The sequence below is a fragment of the Triturus cristatus genome, chromosome 4_1, assembly GCF_964204655.1.
Source record: "Triturus cristatus chromosome 4_1, aTriCri1.1, whole genome shotgun sequence".
NCBI lineage: Eukaryota > Metazoa > Chordata > Amphibia > Caudata > Salamandridae > Triturus > Triturus cristatus.
Window position 1 is genome coordinate 115,570,106 of NC_140585.1, and position 18,555 is coordinate 115,588,660.

The following is an 18,555-nucleotide window of genomic DNA, read 5'->3' on the forward strand; positions in this document are numbered from 1 at the left end:
CTCTCACAAACACACATATACATGTAACTTATATGCGTGGATTCCTGGGTGTACACTCTTTACAATTTCGCCACTTGCAGGCCCACACTAGCTTTCAACAGCGGTGGGGATTAATATCTCGCCCGAAAAACACTCCCTAAACGTATCTTTAGAACTAATCTAATTTGTCCGACTGTTACCACATGAACTACAACCCGGCAGTCGCCAGAGCTCGTGCTCTAAAATAAGAGGAGGATACCACAAAGTTCATGTGGGTTTCCGTAGTGTAGTGGTTATCACGTTCGCCTCACACGCGAAAGGTCCCCGGTTCGAGACCGGGCGGAAACACTTTTCCTTGTCATTGTGAAAATCAGAGCTACATAAGTCGAATTCATAATATTTGTATTACTATAGCTTGTGTTTTAATTTAAGAAATGTACGACTGTAAAATCCACCGAGCTTAGAGTTGAGAAGCCAGTGACGTCGTGTGTCTAGCCCTAACCACCAGGGAGTATTTTTGTAGTCAGTATCTGACCTAAAGTTGGGTTAGAATATGTTGTTTGTTTATGTTTATTGACTTCCAATATTAAAAGTGATGATGATAAAATTAATAATAGGTAATAAACACCAGGTCCCAAGAACACGCTTTTAAAGTAAAATGTGGACAAAATAGACACAACTGAAGGACTCCGTTGTCGTGGGTAGGTGCACTTTTTTTTACGAAGAGTGAACCAGAATTTCGGAAAAATGTAACTAAAGACCGTGATATTTCGGAACGAGAAAGAATATATGGAAATATTAAGCGTATAAAAAGAGGCAATGTAGTAAAAGAATATAGTACTGATATAACTGAATTTAATTTAACTTAGGAAGTTACCAAGTTTCAGTAAATACACAAATATATAGAGCAGAAATCATTAAAAACACAGTAGGAAATGTTAATTAGTAGGTACAACACTTTATCGGATTTCAAACTTGTACATGAGAGATGTGAGTTTCCTTAGAGTAGAAGCATCTGGTCTCACAGAGAAGTGAACTCGGGTCAAAATCCAGCGCGCGGACTGTCACACTGTGAGTAACATTACTTCTGGGGTGAAGAGCGGTTCCCTTGTACAAGACATTTACTATGCATTCACTGCTGTCTGCTGTGACTTGTTCGGGAATATTCCCCATGCCCGTCCAATAGCTGGATACATTGAACATTTAATTTTCTGTCCGAACTGAAGTGCAAGGTGCAGCTGCGAGGAGTCCTGAGAGCGAGAATCATGTGTCAGAGGAGGGACTGTCCTACAGGAAATAGAATGATAAAATACTGTCTATGCTAAAGGCAATAGGGCTGACTTTTACATAGTGACGGTTTGCTTTTCCAGCCTCAGTGATAATCACAGAACAATTACACTTAGGGGGCTGAAGCTCAAGCTTCTGTCCACAAGAAAACAAGCAGTGGCAAAGCCAATAGGTTTCGCCTATGGAAAATCTATTGGCTGTTTTTTGTTGTTGTTTTTTTAAAACATTTTGTAAAGCGCTTCTTGAAAGTGAAAAAAAGTGCATAACAATTTTACTCCTAAGCAGTTTTCCAGAGCAGCCCATGCTGCTTGCTGTGCAACATGTAAAAAGAAGCATTTGCAATGCAATCGGTCTGTCATTTGTGAAAGTTAGAGCTATTAGCGCTGTAAATGACAACGGGGCATATCAACAAGCAGGCGATAAAAATTATCTCCGCTTTTGCGGCCGTTTTCGGCCAAAAAGCAGCGATAATTTTATCGCCTAATCAGCAAGTTCACGCTAACGCGTGAAACCTTGCTTTAGCGTCAGGATTCCTAACGCCCAGCTTTGCATCTCTAATGAGATGCAAAGTGGGCGTTCCTGACCTGGCATGACAGGAGAAATGTCGCTAAGCGACATTTCTCCTATCAGCAAGCCCCACGCTATGAAGCATAGCGTCAGGAAAAGTAGCGATAACCCCTGTTATCGCTACTTTCCTTACGCCTGCTTCAGGACTGGCTTAGCCATGATATCCTATGTAAGGTGGATATCATGGCTAAGTTTGTGAGTCCCTATCAACAAGCTAACGCCACATTTCATGAGATTATCGCTGGGTTTCCAGCGATAATCTCACGTTAGCCAGTTAGCGCTAGGATTTTTATCGCTGATGAGATAAGTGTTGCTAATAGCACGCTATCTCAGCGATAAAAATCGGCGCTAGCCGGCGATAACTATCCTAGCGCTAAGTGCGCTCAGCGATAATTATCACTGGTTGTTGTTGATATGCCCTTACGTTTTTTACTTTCTTTTTTGTTTGCAGTGGAGAGATCCTATGTGCATAGTGCTATTGCCAATTGTATGACCTTATAGTGCTGGAGAACCAGAAAATGTGAACTAGGCTATGAGAGAGAAATAAAAAAAAATAGGGAAGGAGTTGCTGTAAAGGGACGGGGGTAATGCATGACCGAAGAGAGCGTGACACCAGAGCAAGATATGCGCACGAGAGACAGCGAGAGCGAAAGAGGGATTAAAGAGAAGCGTGTGTGAGTGACAGGGAGGAAGGAATGGCTAGAGAAGAATAGGGCAGGGGAGAAGAAATATGAGAGGCAAACAATAGAAGGTAGTTGTGAGTTTGTGAGGAAGAGACTAGAGCAGAATAGACACACAGTAAAAGATAGGTTGCACACAGTATAAACAGGCTGTCAGGAGAATTGTGCAAAAGGATTGTTATAATGTTTACGGTGCTTTCAAAGGCTATGTTTTCAGTAAAACAGTGACTGTACCTTGTGAAAATCTTTTTTATAGCTTTTGGTTAAATGGGCAAATTCCAGATTATTTCAGTTAAAGCCTATATTGGCCCTTTAGATTCGCTGATTAAACAATTTCTCAGATTTACTATTCTTTCGAAAAGCAGGGACACCAAGCTGCACAGGATCGACCTGAAAACCCACATCTTGTCAAGCTGTGCATCAGAGGTCGACAAACTGTCATGCATAGGCGCTGCTGTGCCAGATATGCCTGCCTATGCGCGAGTAAGGAAATACAATGTGTAATGAAATACTGCAGAGAGAAAAGAGTTACCAAGCGCCTTGTTGCAGTCATCTTCTATGCCTGTTTATTGCCTTTCAGCCATCTTCTATGCCTGTTTATTGCCTTTCAGTCATCTTCTATGCCTGTTTATTGCCTCTCAGCCATCTTCCATGCCTGTTCATTGCCTCTCAGCCATCTTCTATGCCTGTTTATTGCCTCTCAGGGGCAGATTTACAAGCCCCTTGAGACACATTTGCGAGGCCGTTGCAACTGTTCTGTGACGCAGCAGCGGCGTAAACCATGTGCCATGTTGCGCCTTATTTACGTGATGCATCAAGGGAGATGTGTCACGTTGCATCTAGGGAGATGTGCCACGTTGTAAAGCCCTGCGCCACATTAAACCTGCGTCAAGTTTAATGTATGCAGGGTGGGTGTTCCCTCGGAAAAGTGACGCAGTGAAATCGACAAGATTTCACGGAGTCACTTTTCCGATGCTGCTGCGTCAAAACCCTGGCCCTGCTTGATGCAGGCGTAGGTGTGACGCAACATGTTAGATATGGGCAGCCCCTGAGCATTGCTGGAGTTGCGTCGCTCTTGCGACACGACTCCAGCAATGCGCCGCCCTTACGCCATCAGATGCATCACGCATCTGTTTATCCTTGCGCCACGATGCGCCGCATTGTAAATGCAGTGCATCTGTGGTGGAGCAAAGGGTAAACTTGCGTGACGCATCTTGCCTGGCGCCTCCCTGCTGATATGCAGGGATGCGCCAGTCCTTGTAAATCTACCTCTCAGTGTTTAGCAGTGCTCCTCTGAAGGAAATCTGGGGCCCAATTCCTTGCAGTGTCCTTATCTGTTCCACTCATCTCAGACTCATTGGCCAAGGGAGGAATGAGTTTTACAGTCTGTAGTGGCCCAGCTGACTATGAAGTCGATATTTTCAGTTACTGGCTACAAAGCCGTGCAGGCACCGGAGAGTCAAGGACCAGAGGGAATGCGCACAATACATTACTCACATTTAGACCCAAAATGATAGCAATACGGAATGTAATTGTCAAGGTCTCCAGTAATTGCATAATGGCCACAACGACAGACAAATCAGGAACACAGCATATTGTGCCAGTACTGAGGGAATACTCATTACCCAGACACTGTGAGGATCAAACGATATGCATTAAAACTCCAGGGCACGGAATGCAGCAGTGAACTCATAAAACATGCATCCACTCACCCACCCATAAAACACATAAATTACCCTGTGTAGAGATCAAGTTTTACAACTGTCCACAACCGTACTCCCCTAAGGGGAGAGTTACAGTACTGTTTGAGAGCCCTAGGGTAATGCTTCCAGGTAGGCAGATATCATAGGACGCAGGAGCGCCTGCATGCCTACTAGGAAGAATTTGGGGGCATATTATCAAGCACTGTGTTAAAATTATCGCCGCTTTTGCGGCAGAAAACTGGGCTTGATAATATGCTTATAATGGGCTTGATAATATGCCGCAGAGAATTCCCATAGAAGCCCATGTTGACACCAGAACATGGGCTTCTATGGGAAATCTCCAGGGCATATTATCAAGCCCATTTTTGCCGCTTCAGCGGCAGTTTTCTGCCGCTAAAGTGGCGATAATTTTGACGCCGTTTCTTGTTAATATGCCCTATGGTAATCTTTGTGAATGCAGCAATTCGACTGAAGTTTGGAATGGGGGGCTCCATCGAGGTATCACCCCAGAGAACCACAGCAATTCCAGTGCCCCAGTGAATGGGTAAAACACAGCGGGGGTAACACACTCTGTAAATCCCTGTGCACTAGTGTGCCAAGTGGAGCTGCCTGCGAGTGTGCAGGCAGCTGCTGAAGGTATAGGGATTGTGGGTGTGGGAGCCCTCCGTGGTTTTTCCTGGCTGCCCGCTGGAAGCTCAAACCCGCTGTACGTCTCCCCACTGGCAGTGAAGGTCAGTGAAACGTGGGTTCCTGATGCGAGGAGCGCAGCTGCTTCTTTGGGACTGCTCGGATGGGGAAAAGTAATGAAAGTGCGGTCCTGCTGCGCGGAGTGTTGCAGGTTCTTTATGGCCGCTCAGGTGCACAGAGGCATTGCAGCGCTACACACGAGCTGGAGTGAGAGACGCAACAGTGTCACACACGAAGCTCTTGGCTGCACTCTGGAGAAATGGGGAGCGGGTTGAGATCTGGCCCTGCGGCCGCGCTTTAGACACGCTGGCAGGCTGCGGGCCTCATATGATGCACTTGCCAGCAGTGGGGGTAATCCATTTTAGGCAGGCTGAACTGAATTAACGAAACTTAGGGTTGTAAAATGCAAATGCCATCAAATGCCGTCTGAAACGTGAAGCACAGCGTCCGTGAAGCGAGCGCCGTGCTGATACAAGAGCTGAGGCAAACAATTAACAAGGAAGTAGTCCCTAAATGAAAAGATAACAGCCCAGCAGTGTGAGAAGTTGGCCTGGTATATGCAGTCCACTAGTTATAGTGGGCACCTTGTACCTGTCCAAACAACCCCTTATTGATCATAGGTTAAAGACAACCATTATTGAAAGCTATCCTAGTGGTAGCTATGGAGAGCAGCCTTCAGGCTAAGTCTTCAAGGAATGTAAAGCAGCTTGTTTTACCAGTCTATAATCTTTTGAGTCACTAAATGAAAGATATCCACACCAGGTATATATACCAAATATATGTATTTATTACTAAACACACCCTCCAAGTCTCTTTATGAGATTAGAGGTCAAAACACATAAGTTACACTTTAATAATCACAGTAAAATAGCACAAATGCACGTCAGGCCCGAGGGGCGAGCCAAACCATATACTAAAATAGTGGTATAAGAACCATGACTTAACTAGACACAAGGCCTAGAGCCTGTAGAATCGCTGGGACCCCAAGGAACCACCCAAGGTAGTGACACAGGGGACCCACGGGGGTCGTGTGCAGTGTGTGAACACAACAGCAAGCTCCCGTTAGCTTCTATGTGGAAAGTCTTGGTTCGATTTTTAAAGATTAGGGACACTTAGAAATGAGTCAGGACCAAATCCTTTTGGACTTAGGCTGTTCTAGGGCTAGCACCCACGGGAGCACCGGAGTACTCGTGTTACCTCACTCAGGGAAGCCGGGTGTATAGGTGTCTTTGGGTGTCAGGTCGCGTCGTCGATTTCAATGGGAGCTGGCGAAGAAGTGCTGCTGCCGTGAAGATGCGAAGTGTCCGAAGAGATCCAAGCCTGGATCGAAGATGAGAATAACCTGAAAGCAGAGGGGACAGAGTCTGGGTCGCTAGCCAGTGACACGGAAGGCGATGGACAGATGTCCACCGATGTCGGGTGATTTCAGGTGAAAGAGGTGAAGCTTGACTCTTCAGCCACGAGGTCCAAGAGGTGTCGAGGACAACCAGGAGCTGGATTTGAGCTGTCCCACAAAGGATGTCGAGTGCTGCAGCATTGGTGCCCACATTACAAACAACAAGCCTTGGCAACAGCAACCCACGCAGAAACGAGAAAGATGCTTCGGTGCAGACCAGCAAGGTCTGTGGGACTCACCACTTGGTAGGGCGCCGGGGAACATCTGAAGCAACCAGGGAAGCCCAAGGAAATTCAAAGTTAACCCCTCAGGGAGCCACCAGTCAACGGACCAGGGATCGCAAAGGGACCTTAAGATGAAACACAAAATGGTGACCCACGGGTCACTCGGAATAACCAGGCCAACAATCTTCAGTGGATTCAGTGCTTGAGGTGGGGGCTACAAGTCAGCCCAAGCACGACTTCGAGAAACGTCAAGAAGTCAATGCACTTGCAGAAATGCACGCTGACCAGAAGTTCCGGCCCCACCCTACTCATCAGGGCTGCGGGTCTCAGCTTTGCTGGGGACTCGGGACGGCCTCTGAGATGTCTGGAAATCCTCTTCCTGGGCGGCAAATACTTCGGAGTCCGGCGGGAGCTTTGATAATGCAGACCGGAAAATTGCTTTGTTGGTGCCTGCCAAGCAGGGGAGTCACTCCTTAACCCCAAGGGAGATTTCTTCAGTCCTCTGGTCTTGAGCAGAGCGTCGAAGGTCCAGGGTTTGACTTCAGAGTTTCGTCCAGTGTAATTTAAAGTTATGGTTACAGAGGTTCCTTACTTATACCTAAGGAAGGGGTTGGACTAGCTCTGGGGACCCATCTAAGGGAGGATTTGGAAAGAGGGGTGGCTACACCCATTTTCTTTGTCCAGTTTTGCACCAGAGCAGGAGCTGGTAGCCCCTGAACCAGTCTGTGCTGGACTAAGCACAGGGACACCAAATGTGCCCCCAGTGCAGGACTTCAAAGCACCCAGAGAGTGCTCCCACCCAGCCCCAATACACATAATCCTGTCTGGGAGGTGGTTACACCTCTCTGTGACAGGAAACCTATTGTCCAGGCCTCCCCTGCCAGAGTTTCGGTCAGCAGTAGGAGGTCAGACTTGTGTCTGTGGCTGCAGCATCCATTTTGTGATGCCAGGGCTCTATTAAGTTTCTACCGGGTATACCAGTGCTGTCATGTCTCTCCCTCTAGAAGGGTGGGATCATACTCCCACACCAGTTACTGGTGTGGGGGTATGATTCCAAGGTGTTTGACAAGAGATTCCGAAGGCTGCAGAGGGGCTCAGCTCATGCCTGGGCACCCCCTCACATATAACCAAGCACCCTGCCTTCAGGATTGATAAGGCCTGCCATAGGGGTGACTGATAGGTTTGTATGTGCAGTATATGGTGAGATATAGTGATGCTATATCTCAGTAAGGGGTGCATGTACCACCTTACCCAGGCTGCAGTAGCAGACCTGTGGTGTCATTTTGGGTGGCTTTCCAGGGGTGGCATAATACATGCTTCAGCCCTTGGTAGGCCGCTGGGGTACCTATGCCCGGGGTACATAGCATACCATATACTAGGGACTTATAAGGGCACCTCAGATCCAATTTGAACTGTACCTAAAGTACATGGAATCATTTTAGAGAGGAAGCAGCTAGGCTGGGGCCCTGAATAGCAGGGTCCCAGCCAGACTAAAGTAAAAAAAACAGTGAAACACCAGCAAAAAGTAGGGGTAAACATATGAAGCAGATCCTACTCTCCTACAAGCAGCGTAACTAAACTGTAGTTGGTCTGTGCTGCTTCCTACAAAAACGGAAGTGACGTATCGGATCGCCAGCCAACTAGAAGCCAAATAAGAAGAGCAATGCCAGAGTTAACCAATGGCAAGCGGCAGGAGAAATTACCCTCCATATTCTGTTTACTACAGGTCTTGAGACAGCGCATGCGCTGTCTAGGCTCGACCTAAAAACAGTGTCAAGGTGTTTGGTGTGGGCAACACATCAGAGAGCAGAAGGAGGGCATGACATGGGTAAAATACAATGGGGAATGGTGGTAAACACAGGCGGTGTGAAGAAGAGTTACTTTTGGTCTAGCACTCAATAAGAGTGGATGTTCAAAACTAACAAAAGATTTTTTAGAACAATAGCTTTCAAAGACAGTGCATGTGCGCACTAGGTGAAGCCTAAACAAGTTAGTGCCAGTACACACTTCCAGAGTAGAGCTGCAAGCTGCCCAGCCACACACACACGCACACTAACACACACGCACACTTGCTCTCTCTCTCTCTTTCCCTCTCATATAGGCTTGAGGACAGCTCGCTTTGCTCAGACAGGAGAGTTGCAGCACAGCAGCACCAGCTCACATACTCAAACAACAGGTGCAGCACAGTCAGCACCAGTAGTACAACCTCTTCTCCCCAACATACACAAGAAACACAGAGCACGCCGCACTCCACACACCCTTCTCAGGGTTGTGTTTGAGAAGGGATATCTAAAGAAAGATTCCCCTCTACAAAAAGACACCCACCTTCAGCAACCCCGGCAGTGCAGCCAATTAAGGAATTAGGTCTTTTATCAGGCTCCATGAGTGCACGAGTCTGGTCCCCAGTAACATTACAGCACCCCCGTGGTGGACTGAACCATCACCTGCAATGACGTTCATGAGCAGGATCCCACAGACACAAGAGAAATGGGTAGAATACCCAGAGGAGAGATGGGTAGAACACCCAGGGGAGAAATGGGCAGAACACCCTGAGAAGAAATGGGTGGAACACCCAGAGGAAAAATGGGTAGAACACCCAGAGTAGAAATTGGCAGAACACCCAGAGGAGAAAATGTTAGAACACCCAGAGGAGAAAATGTTAGAACACCCAGAGGAGAAATGGGTAGAACACCCAGAGGAGAAAAGGGTAGAACACCCAGAGGAAAAATGGGTAGAACATTGCCTTAAAGGGGCCATGCCTTCTCTATCACCAGAAGGGAAGAGAGAGGCAGTGAAGGAAGGATCATATGCGTCCAATCAGAAGGCCAGAAGCATCCAATGAGCAGCCAGGGATGAGTACAAGTCCGAAACATCAACAGTGAAACAGGCACAAAGGCATGGGAAAAATCATCACAGACACTTGATAGAAACATCTACACTGCGGCCATTTTAGGGTCGCTTTTTGACATCCACTTTCTGTCTTCTGTGTACTTTTCCACCCCTTGCAAAAAGAACGATAGATGGATAATAGATGCATGATGTCAAACAATTACCCCAGTACAAAGATCTGGGCATAAATCCATAGTTGTTTTGCTCCCCATGCCCTTCCAGTTCAGACACAGCCATATGCCAATCAGCCTTTACCCTGCTCCTCATGGGAACAGCCCAGCCCTAAACTGCCAGGGCAGGTCCTCCATGGACTTTAAACAAGCATCCTGGGACCGGTTATGGAGTATCACCCCTCAATAGCCAGGTTAGCATGACTCCAGTGGCATGGAGAGCATGGGACCCTTGCCTGGGCATACCCTTGCCACTCAGGGTTACAAATGCAAAAAGACCACTGGTCCAAGGATGCTTGTTTCCGGTCCAGGCTTTTGCGCTTCACTGTTCCCATGAGGCAGTGGGTCAAGACTAATTTACATATGGCTGGGTCTAAACTGGGGTGGCATGATGAGCAAAAGAACAATGGATTTAACCCAGATCTTTTGACTGGGGGTGAATGTTTGATTTGCTCTGCATTCCGTCTATCATCTGTGTGTCTTTCACTTTTCCACACCTTCCCCTTATCATCGCTATGTTCCCCCAAGCCCCAGTTATCTCCTTGTCTTGTCATGCCCCAGATCTCTCCTTGTCTTGTCATGCTGCTGTTCCCTCCTTTTCTTGTCATGCCCCAGTTCTCTCATTGTCTTGTCATGTCCCAGTTCTCTCCTTGTCTTGTCATGCCCAAGTTCTCTCCTTGTCTTGTCATGCTGCAGTTTTCTCCTTGTCTTGTCATGCCCCTTTTCTCTCCTTGTCTTGCCATGTTGCAGTTCTCTCCTGGTCTTGTCATGCCCCAGTTCTCTCCTTGTCTTGTCATGCCCCGGTTCTCTCCTTGTTTTGCCATGCTGCCGTTCTCTCCTTGTCTTGTCATGCCCCAGTTCTCTCCATGTCTTGTCATGCCCTAGTTCTCTCCTGGTCTTGTCATTCCCCAGTTCGCTCCTGGTCTTGTCATTCCCCAGTTTTCTCCTTGTCTTGTCAGGCTGCAGTTCACTCCTTGTCTTGTCATGCCCCAGTTCGCTACTTGTCTTGTCATGCCCCAGTTCTCTCCTAGTCTTGTCATGCCGCAGTTCTCTCCTTGTCTTGTCATGCCCCAGTTCTCTTCTTGTCTTGTCATGCCCCAGTTCTCTCTTGGTCTTGTCATGCCCCAGTTCTCTCCTTGCCTTGTCATTCCCCAGTTCTCTCCTGGTCTTGTCATTCCCCAGTTCTCTCCTGGTCTTGTCATGCCCCAGTTCTCTCCTTGTCTGGTCAATGTGCAGTTTTCTCCTTGTCTTGTCATGCCCCAGTTCGCTCCTTGTCTAGTCATGCCCCAGTTCTCTCCTTGTCTTCTCATGCCCCAGTTCTCTCCTTGTATTGTCATTCCCCACTTCTCTCCTTGTCTTGTCATGCCCCAGTTCTCTCCTTGTCTTGTCATGCCCCAGTTCTCTCTTTGTCTTGTCATGCCCCAGTTCTCTCTTTGTCTTGTCATGCGCCAGTTCTCTCCATGTCTTGTCATGCCCCAGTTCTCTCCTTGTCTTGTCATGCCCCAGTTCTCTCTATGTCTTGTCATGCCCCAGTTCTCTCCTTGTGCCCCTGTTCTCTTTTTGAATTGTCGTGCCCTAGTTCTCTCTTTGTCTTGTCGTGCCCCAGTTCTCTCTTTGTCTTGTCATGCCCCAGTTCTCTCCTTGTCTTCTCGTGCCCCAGTGCTCTCCTTGTCTTGTCGTGCCCCAGTTCTCTCCTTATCTTGTCGTGCCCCAGTTCTCTCCATGTATTGTCGTGCCCCAGTTCTCTCCTTGTCTTGTCATGCCCCAGTTCTCTCTTGGTCTTGTCATGCCCCAGTTCTCTCCTTGTCTTGTCATTCCCCAGTTCTCTCCTGGTCTTGTCATTCCCCAGTTCTCTCCTGGTCTTGTCATGCCCCAGTTCTCTCCTTGTCTTGTCAATGTGTAGTTTTCTCCTTGTCTTGTCATGCCCCAGTTCGCTCCTTGTCTAGCCATGCCCCAGTTCTCTCCTTGTCTTCTCATGCCCCAGTTCTCTCCTTGTCTTGTCATTCCCCACTTCTCTCGTTGTCTTGTTGTGAGAAGTTTGCCTGGCATATGCTGGTCACTAGTTCTAGTGGCCACCTTGCACCAGTTCAATTCGACTCTTGGTAGATAGGTTTAAAGACAACCTTTTAAAAGAAAGCTATCCTAGTGGTAGCTGTGGAGAGCAGCCTTCAGGCTAAGTCTCTGAGGAATGTAAAGCATCTTGTTTTACCTTATAATCTCTTGAATCACCAAATGAAAAGACACCACACAGGTATATATATGAAATATATATGTATTTATTACTAAATATACTCTACTAATCTCTTTATGAGATTAGTCCCAGGTAGACATTTAAAAGATCAACATTTCTCAACAAATTAAGCACATAAATCACTGTAGCCCTAGGGGCGTACCAGACCATATACTAAGTAAATGGTATAACAAATTCGACAAGCAAAATGAAGAGGCCTAGGGCCTTGGGAATCGCTGGGGCTTCACTGCTGTAGTGTTTTCAGGTAAGTAACTAGCCCACAGGAGGCGCCTGCAGTGTCTAAACACGCACGCGAGTTTCTCATAGACTTCAATGCAAAAATGTCGCGATTTGTATTTTAAAGTTCTAGGGCACTTCTGAGTGGACAACAAGCACACAACTTACAGGGTAAGTATTTTGATAGCCAATGCACACTTGGGCACCGTAATGCCAGAGTTACCTCACCCAGGGAGTCCGGGTGCACAGGTGTCCTTTGGTGTCGGGTCGCGATGCTGATTTCAATGGGAATCGAGGGGTTCTTGCTGCTTGTGTCGTCGAGAGAGGTGTCCGTTCGGTTCCAATGATGGATTGGAGTTGCAGGCAACCTGGAAATTGAGGGGACAGAGTTCAGAGTCACTTGCCAGTGACCGATGGCCTTCAGGATAGATGACCACAACTGTCGCGTCGCTTTCGTTGCTGATGGTGTTTTGTCTCTTCGCCCACGTCGTCCAGGAGGGATCGATGATGATCAGCAGCTGGAGTTGGAGGGTCCCACGACGTCTGCAGCTGTTGGCGGTGTCGGCACTCGGATTGGAGCCGACAAACCTTGGCAACTGCAAGTCTCATGTAGAGTGAAGATGGTGGATGGCTCAGACCAGCAAGGTCCGAGGGACTTACCCAGCGAGGGTAAGTGAGGGTAGGCCCAGAGCAACCAGGCCAGCTCTTGGAATAGTCAAGGATGTCTTCAGGAGGGCTACTAGCCAACGGGCAAGCAACCGCGAAGACGCCTTTGCAGGAAAACTTCAGCAACAGCCCACGGTCACTCGGGACGGGGTAGGCCGCTGATCTTTGGTTCAGTACCTGCTCGGGTCTTGGACATTAAGTGGTCCAAAGCACAGGTTTGTAGTTCGTCGTTCAGGGCTTGCACTCGAAATCAGTGCACGGTTCCCTGGTATTGTCGTTCCTCGTCACTCGTGGGGTCCAGACGCCACAGCTTCGCTGGGGACTCAAAATGGCCGTAGAGAGGTCAGGAAATCGACTTCAGGGGATGCAGGGACTTCGGGCTCCGGCGGGAGCGGTAAAGTTTGCAACCGTTGTTCAGTCCTTAAGGTGCCTGCAAAGCAGGGGAGCCACTCCTTGGCTCCAAGGGAGATCCTTCGGTCTTCTAAAGGTAGTAGAACGTTGAAGGGACCGGATTCTTCTTCGTAGAGCGTCGTCCAGGTGTAATCTGAATTGCATTGGCAATATTTGGTATCTTATACTGTAAAGATGGGAGGGACTAGCTCTATGGCCACTCCTCTAGGAGGGCCAGGGTAGGGGTGGTTACACCCACTTCCCTTTGTCCAGTTTCGTGCCAGGACAGGGGCAGAGGCCCCTGAACCGGTTTGAGCTGGCATATGCACAGAGGAGCCTACTGCTCCCCCAGTGCAGGTCTTCAAAGGCACTCTAAGAGTGCACCCACCCAGCTCCAATACACTAAATCCTGTCTGGAAGGTTGTGACACCTCCCTGTGACAGGAAACCCTTTGTTGAGCTCCCTCCACTGCGAGTTTCGGTCAGCAGCAGGAGGGCAGCCCGGTGTCTGTGCTGGTGGCATCCATTTTGTGATGCCAGGGCTTTAGAAGATTTCTACCGTTTGGTACAGTGGGTACATGTCGTCCCCTCTAGTAGGGTGGGATCATACTCCCACACCAGTTACTGGTGTGGGGGTATGATTCCAAAACGTTTGACACCAAACACGACATGTTTTGATGCAGTCATTCCAAAGTTAGCATTAACCGGGAGGTTATAATGCACTTAAGAGTATATGGTTTAACCGCATCCACAAACAGCAGCAGAGAATAGACTCTGCCAGCTGCAGAGGGATCCTGCTCAGGCAGAAGCACCCCCTCACATAGTAAACCACGCACCCTGCCCTTGGGATTGATAGGGCCTACCATAGGGGTGACTGATAGGTTCATATGTGTGTGTATGGTGAGATATAGAAACCTATACCTCAGTGAGGAGTGCTAACACTACCTCACACAGGCTGCAGTAGCAGGCCTGTGGTGTCAGATTGAGAATGCTTCCCAGGGGTGGCATAATACATGCTGCAGCCCCTGGTAGGCCTGTGAAGTACCAATGCCCTAGGTACCTAAGGTACCATATACTAGGGGCTCACAAGGTACCACAGTATCCAATCACTAGTGCATCTAGTATGCACATCAAGTTATTTAGAGAGATCAGGTAGACTGGGGCCCTGATTAGCAGGGACCCAGCCAGACTATAGCCAGAAACCAGTGTATACATCAGAAAAAAAGTGGGGGCAACACAAGTGCAGATCCTACTCTCCTACACAACCCCCCCCCCCCAAACGCAGGGACATTAAACTAACCTTGACCAGTTGAGTCTTCATGTTCTAAGTGGAAATACCTCGAGAGTCCATCTGCATTGGCATGTTGGGTCCCCGGTCTATGTTCCACTGTATAGTCCATCCCCTGTAGGGAAATGGACCACCTGAGCAGTTTAGGATTTTCACCTTTCATCTGTTTGAGCCATAGGAGGGGCTTATGGTCAGTCTGAACAATGAAGAGAGTGCCAAACAAGTATGGCCTCAACTTCTTCAGGGCCCAAACCACAGCAAAGGCCTCCCTCTCAATAGCTGACCAACGTTTCTCTCTAGGGGTCAGCCTTCTGCTTATGAAAGCTACTGGCTGGTCTTGACCTTCATCATTAAGTTGAGACAGTACAGCTCCCACACCCAGCTCTGAAGCATCTGTTTGAACAATGAACTTCTTTTTGTAATCTGGACTCTGTAAGATGGGGGCAGTGCACATTGCCTGCTTGAGGTCATCAAATGCCTTTTGACAGCTAGCTGTCCACTGAACCTTTTTTGGCATTTTCTTGGAGGTTAGGTCATTTAAGGGGGTCACTATAGATCCATATCCCTTAACAAACCTCCTATAGTACCCAGTCAGGCCCAAGAAGGCTCTCACCTGTGTCTGGGTGGTTGGAGCTACCCAATCCTTTATGGTCTGGATCTTGCTCTGCAATGGTTGAACCTGGCCCCCACCTACAAGGTGGCCCAGGTACACAACCTGACTCTGCCCTATCTGGCACTTAGTGGCCTTGATAGTGAGGCCTGCTTTCTGCAGGGCCTCCAGTACATTCTTGAGGTGGACCAGGTGATCCTGCCAGGTAGAACTAAAGACAGCAATATCATCTAGATATGCTGAGCAGTAAGTTTCCATACCAGTCAGAACTTTATTCACCAACCTCTGGAATGTGGCAGGTGCATTCTTCAAACCAAAGGGCATTACCACAAAGTGATAGTGCCCACCAGGGGTCGAAAATGCAGTTTTGGCCTTGGCTTCATCAGCTAACTTGATTTGCTAATAGCCTGCTGTAAGGTCAAATGTACTTAGATACTTGGCTGAGGCCAAAGTATCTATTAGTTCATCTGCCCTTGGTATTGGGTAGGCATCAGTCCTTGTGACTGCATTGAGGCCTCTGTAGTCAACACAAAACCTCATCTCTTTCTTACCGCCCTGGGTGTGAGGTTTTGGGACAAGGACTACTGGGCTAGCCCAAGGGCTATCTGAGGGCTCAATAACACCTAGCTCCAACATTTTCTGGACTTCAGTCCTGATACAGTCCCTGACATGGTCAGGTTGCCTGTAGATTTTACTCTTTACAGGCAGACTGTCTCCAGTGTCCACCTCATGGGTGCACCAGGAAGTCTGACTTGGGGTCAGACTGAACATATGTCTAAACTGCTGTAGCACTTGTCTACATTCAGTTTGCTGATGCTCAGTGAGGCTGCCTGCCAAAGCAACGCCATCTACTGATCCATCATCAGGGTTCTGAGAGAGGAGGTCAGGGAGAGGGTCACTCTCCTCCTCCTGCTCCTCATCAGTTGCCATGAGCAAGCTCATGTCAGCCCTGTCCACATATGCTTTAAGTCTGTTGACATGGAGCACTCTAAGAGGGCTCCTGGGAGTACCAAGGTCTACCAAGTAGGTGACCTCTCCCTTCTTTTCAACAATTGTATGGGGGCTACTCCATTTGTCCTGGAGAGCTGCTGGGGCCACTGGCTCCAACACCCACACTTTCTGGCCTGGCTGGTAAACAGTCAGTACAGCCTTTTGGTCATGCCAAGCTTTTTGTAGTTCTTGGCTTGCCTCAAGGTTTTTTGTGGCCTTCTTCATGTACTCAGCCATCCTGGAGCGGAGACCAAGTACATAGTCCACTACATCCTGTTTGGGAGGTTTGAGAGGTAACTCCCATCCCTCCTTCACTAGACATAATGGTCCTCTCACAGGGTGCCCAAACAGAAGTTCAAAGGGGCCGTAGCCAACCCCCTTCTGAGGAACCTCCCTGTATGCAAACAGAAGGCAAGGAAGTAAAAGGTCCCATTTTCGCCTAAGCTTTTCTGGGAGGCCCTTAATCATTCCTTTCAGGGTTTTGTTGAATCTCTCAACTAACCCATTGCATTGTGGGTGACAGGGAGTGGTGAATTTGTAGTTTACACCACACTCCTTCCACATTGCAGTCAAATATCCTGACATAAAGTTGGACCCTCTGTCAGAGATAACCTCCTTAGGAAAGCCCACTCTGGAGAATACTCCTATGAGGGCTCTGGCTACCACAGGGGCTGTAGTAGTCCTGAGGGGAATAGCTTCTGGATACCTGGTGGCATGGCCCACTATCACCAGTATGAATCTGTGCCCAGATGCTGTTGGAGGGTCAAGGGGACCGACTATATCAATCCCTACCCTTTCAAAGGGGACCCCCACCACAGGTAGTGGTATCAGGGGGGCCTTTGTAGTGCCACCTGTCTTGCCACTGGCTTGACAAGTGACACAGGAGCGACAAAACTCCTTTGTGTCTTCAGACATGTGTGGCCAATGAAAATGTGGAACAAGCCTGTCCCAGGTCTTGTTTTGGCCCAAGTGACCTGCCAATGGGATATCATGTGCTAGGGTCAAGAGGAACCCCCTAAACTTCTGAGGAATCACCAGCCTCCTGGTGGCGCCAGGAGTTGGATCCCTAGCCTCAGAATAAAGGAGCCCCTCATCCCAATAAGTCTTATGGGACCCACTAGCACTCCCAGCAGCCTCAGCAGCAGCTTGCTGTCTGAGGGGTTCAAGAGTGGGGCAGCACTGTTGCTCTTTGCTCAGATCTTCCCTGGAAGGGCCCCCTGCCCCCAAGAACTCAACCTGTCCAGGCTCAAGTCCCTCTGGGGCAGTTCCTTCTTCAGGCTCTGCTTCTCCTCCCTCTGGAGGGGAATCTGTGATCTGAGACAGAGGGGAAGGCCCAGCCTTAACCCTACTGCTCTTCCTCTTGGGTAGCACCTGGTCCATAGTTTCAGGATCCAGAGCTGGTTCAGCTTTATGCATTTTGGCTTGTGACCTGGTCACAGCAAATACCTCTGCAGGTATGCCCAACTTCTCAGCATGAGTCCATAATTCTACCTCAGACCAGGCTGAAGTCTCAAGATCATTGCCCAACAGACATTCGACAGGGAGGTCTGCACTGACTACAACCTTTTTAAGGCCAGTTACCCCTCCCCAGGAGAAATTAACAACTGCCAGGCTATGGTTGGTCGTGGTGTTGCTAGCATTGGTTACCTGGTACATTTCCCCCAGGATGATCTGTGTAGGGTCCACTAGGTCCTCTGCCACCATGGTGACACTAGCACCTGTGTCCCTAAATGCCAAAGCCTGTTTGCCATTTATAATAGGCTGCTGTTTGTATTTGCCCAGGTTACTGGGGCTCACTAGGAATGACATATCAAGGTCTCCCTCACAAACAAGCAATGCCTGTGTTGGTACTCTGACTAGGCCAGAGTCCACATCAGAACCCAGGGTCAACCCTACTACACCCTTATTCTGTGCATTACCTTTACCACTGGCTGTACTAGGGGGAACAGGTGCCTTAGGGGCTGAAGTGGTGGTGGATTGGTCTTTGGACTTGGTACAATCAGAAGTCCAGTGCCCCTTCTGTTTACAGTAGTTGCACCAGGGCTTCTTTTGGCCTTTTTTCTTGTTAGATTGTGACTCCCCACCAGATGCAGATTTTTGGGGCCCTTGTGAAGACTTCTGGTCTTTAGACTTATCCCCACCTTTCTCTGAGCCTTTAGGATCTTGCTTCTTAGTGTCACCGCCCTGGTTCTGGTTTTTCTGCTGCACCCTGGTTCTGACCCATTTGTCTGCCTTCTTTCCCAATTCTTGGGGAGAGGTCAGATCAGAGTCCACCAGGTACTGATGCAACAACTGGTTCTGGCAATTATTAAGGATCTGTTCTCTCATTATAAGATTATACAATCCCTTAAAGTCAGTTACTCTACTACCAACCAGCCAACCTTCTAGAGCCTTGGTTGCACAATCAACAAAGTCAGTCCAATCCTGAGTCTGTGTTTTCTGGGTATCCCTGAACTTCAACCTGTACTGTTCAGTGGTTAAGCCAAACCCATCTATCAAAACACTCTTCAGGGCTTCATAGTCATTAGCATCCTCTTCTCTAACAGTGAGGAGCTTGTCTCTA

The 18,555-nt window shown here is 48.4% G+C and overlaps 1 non-coding gene across 1 annotated transcript; it reads left to right on the forward strand.

Annotated features, from left to right (window-relative positions):
* The first annotated feature begins 254 nt into the window (after nt 1–254).
* On the forward strand, nt 255–327 carry TRNAV-CAC (transfer RNA valine (anticodon CAC)). Its single transcript has one exon. It is a non-coding gene; the product is annotated as a tRNA-Val (tRNA).
* The last annotated feature ends 18,228 nt before the right edge of the window (nt 328–18,555 follow it).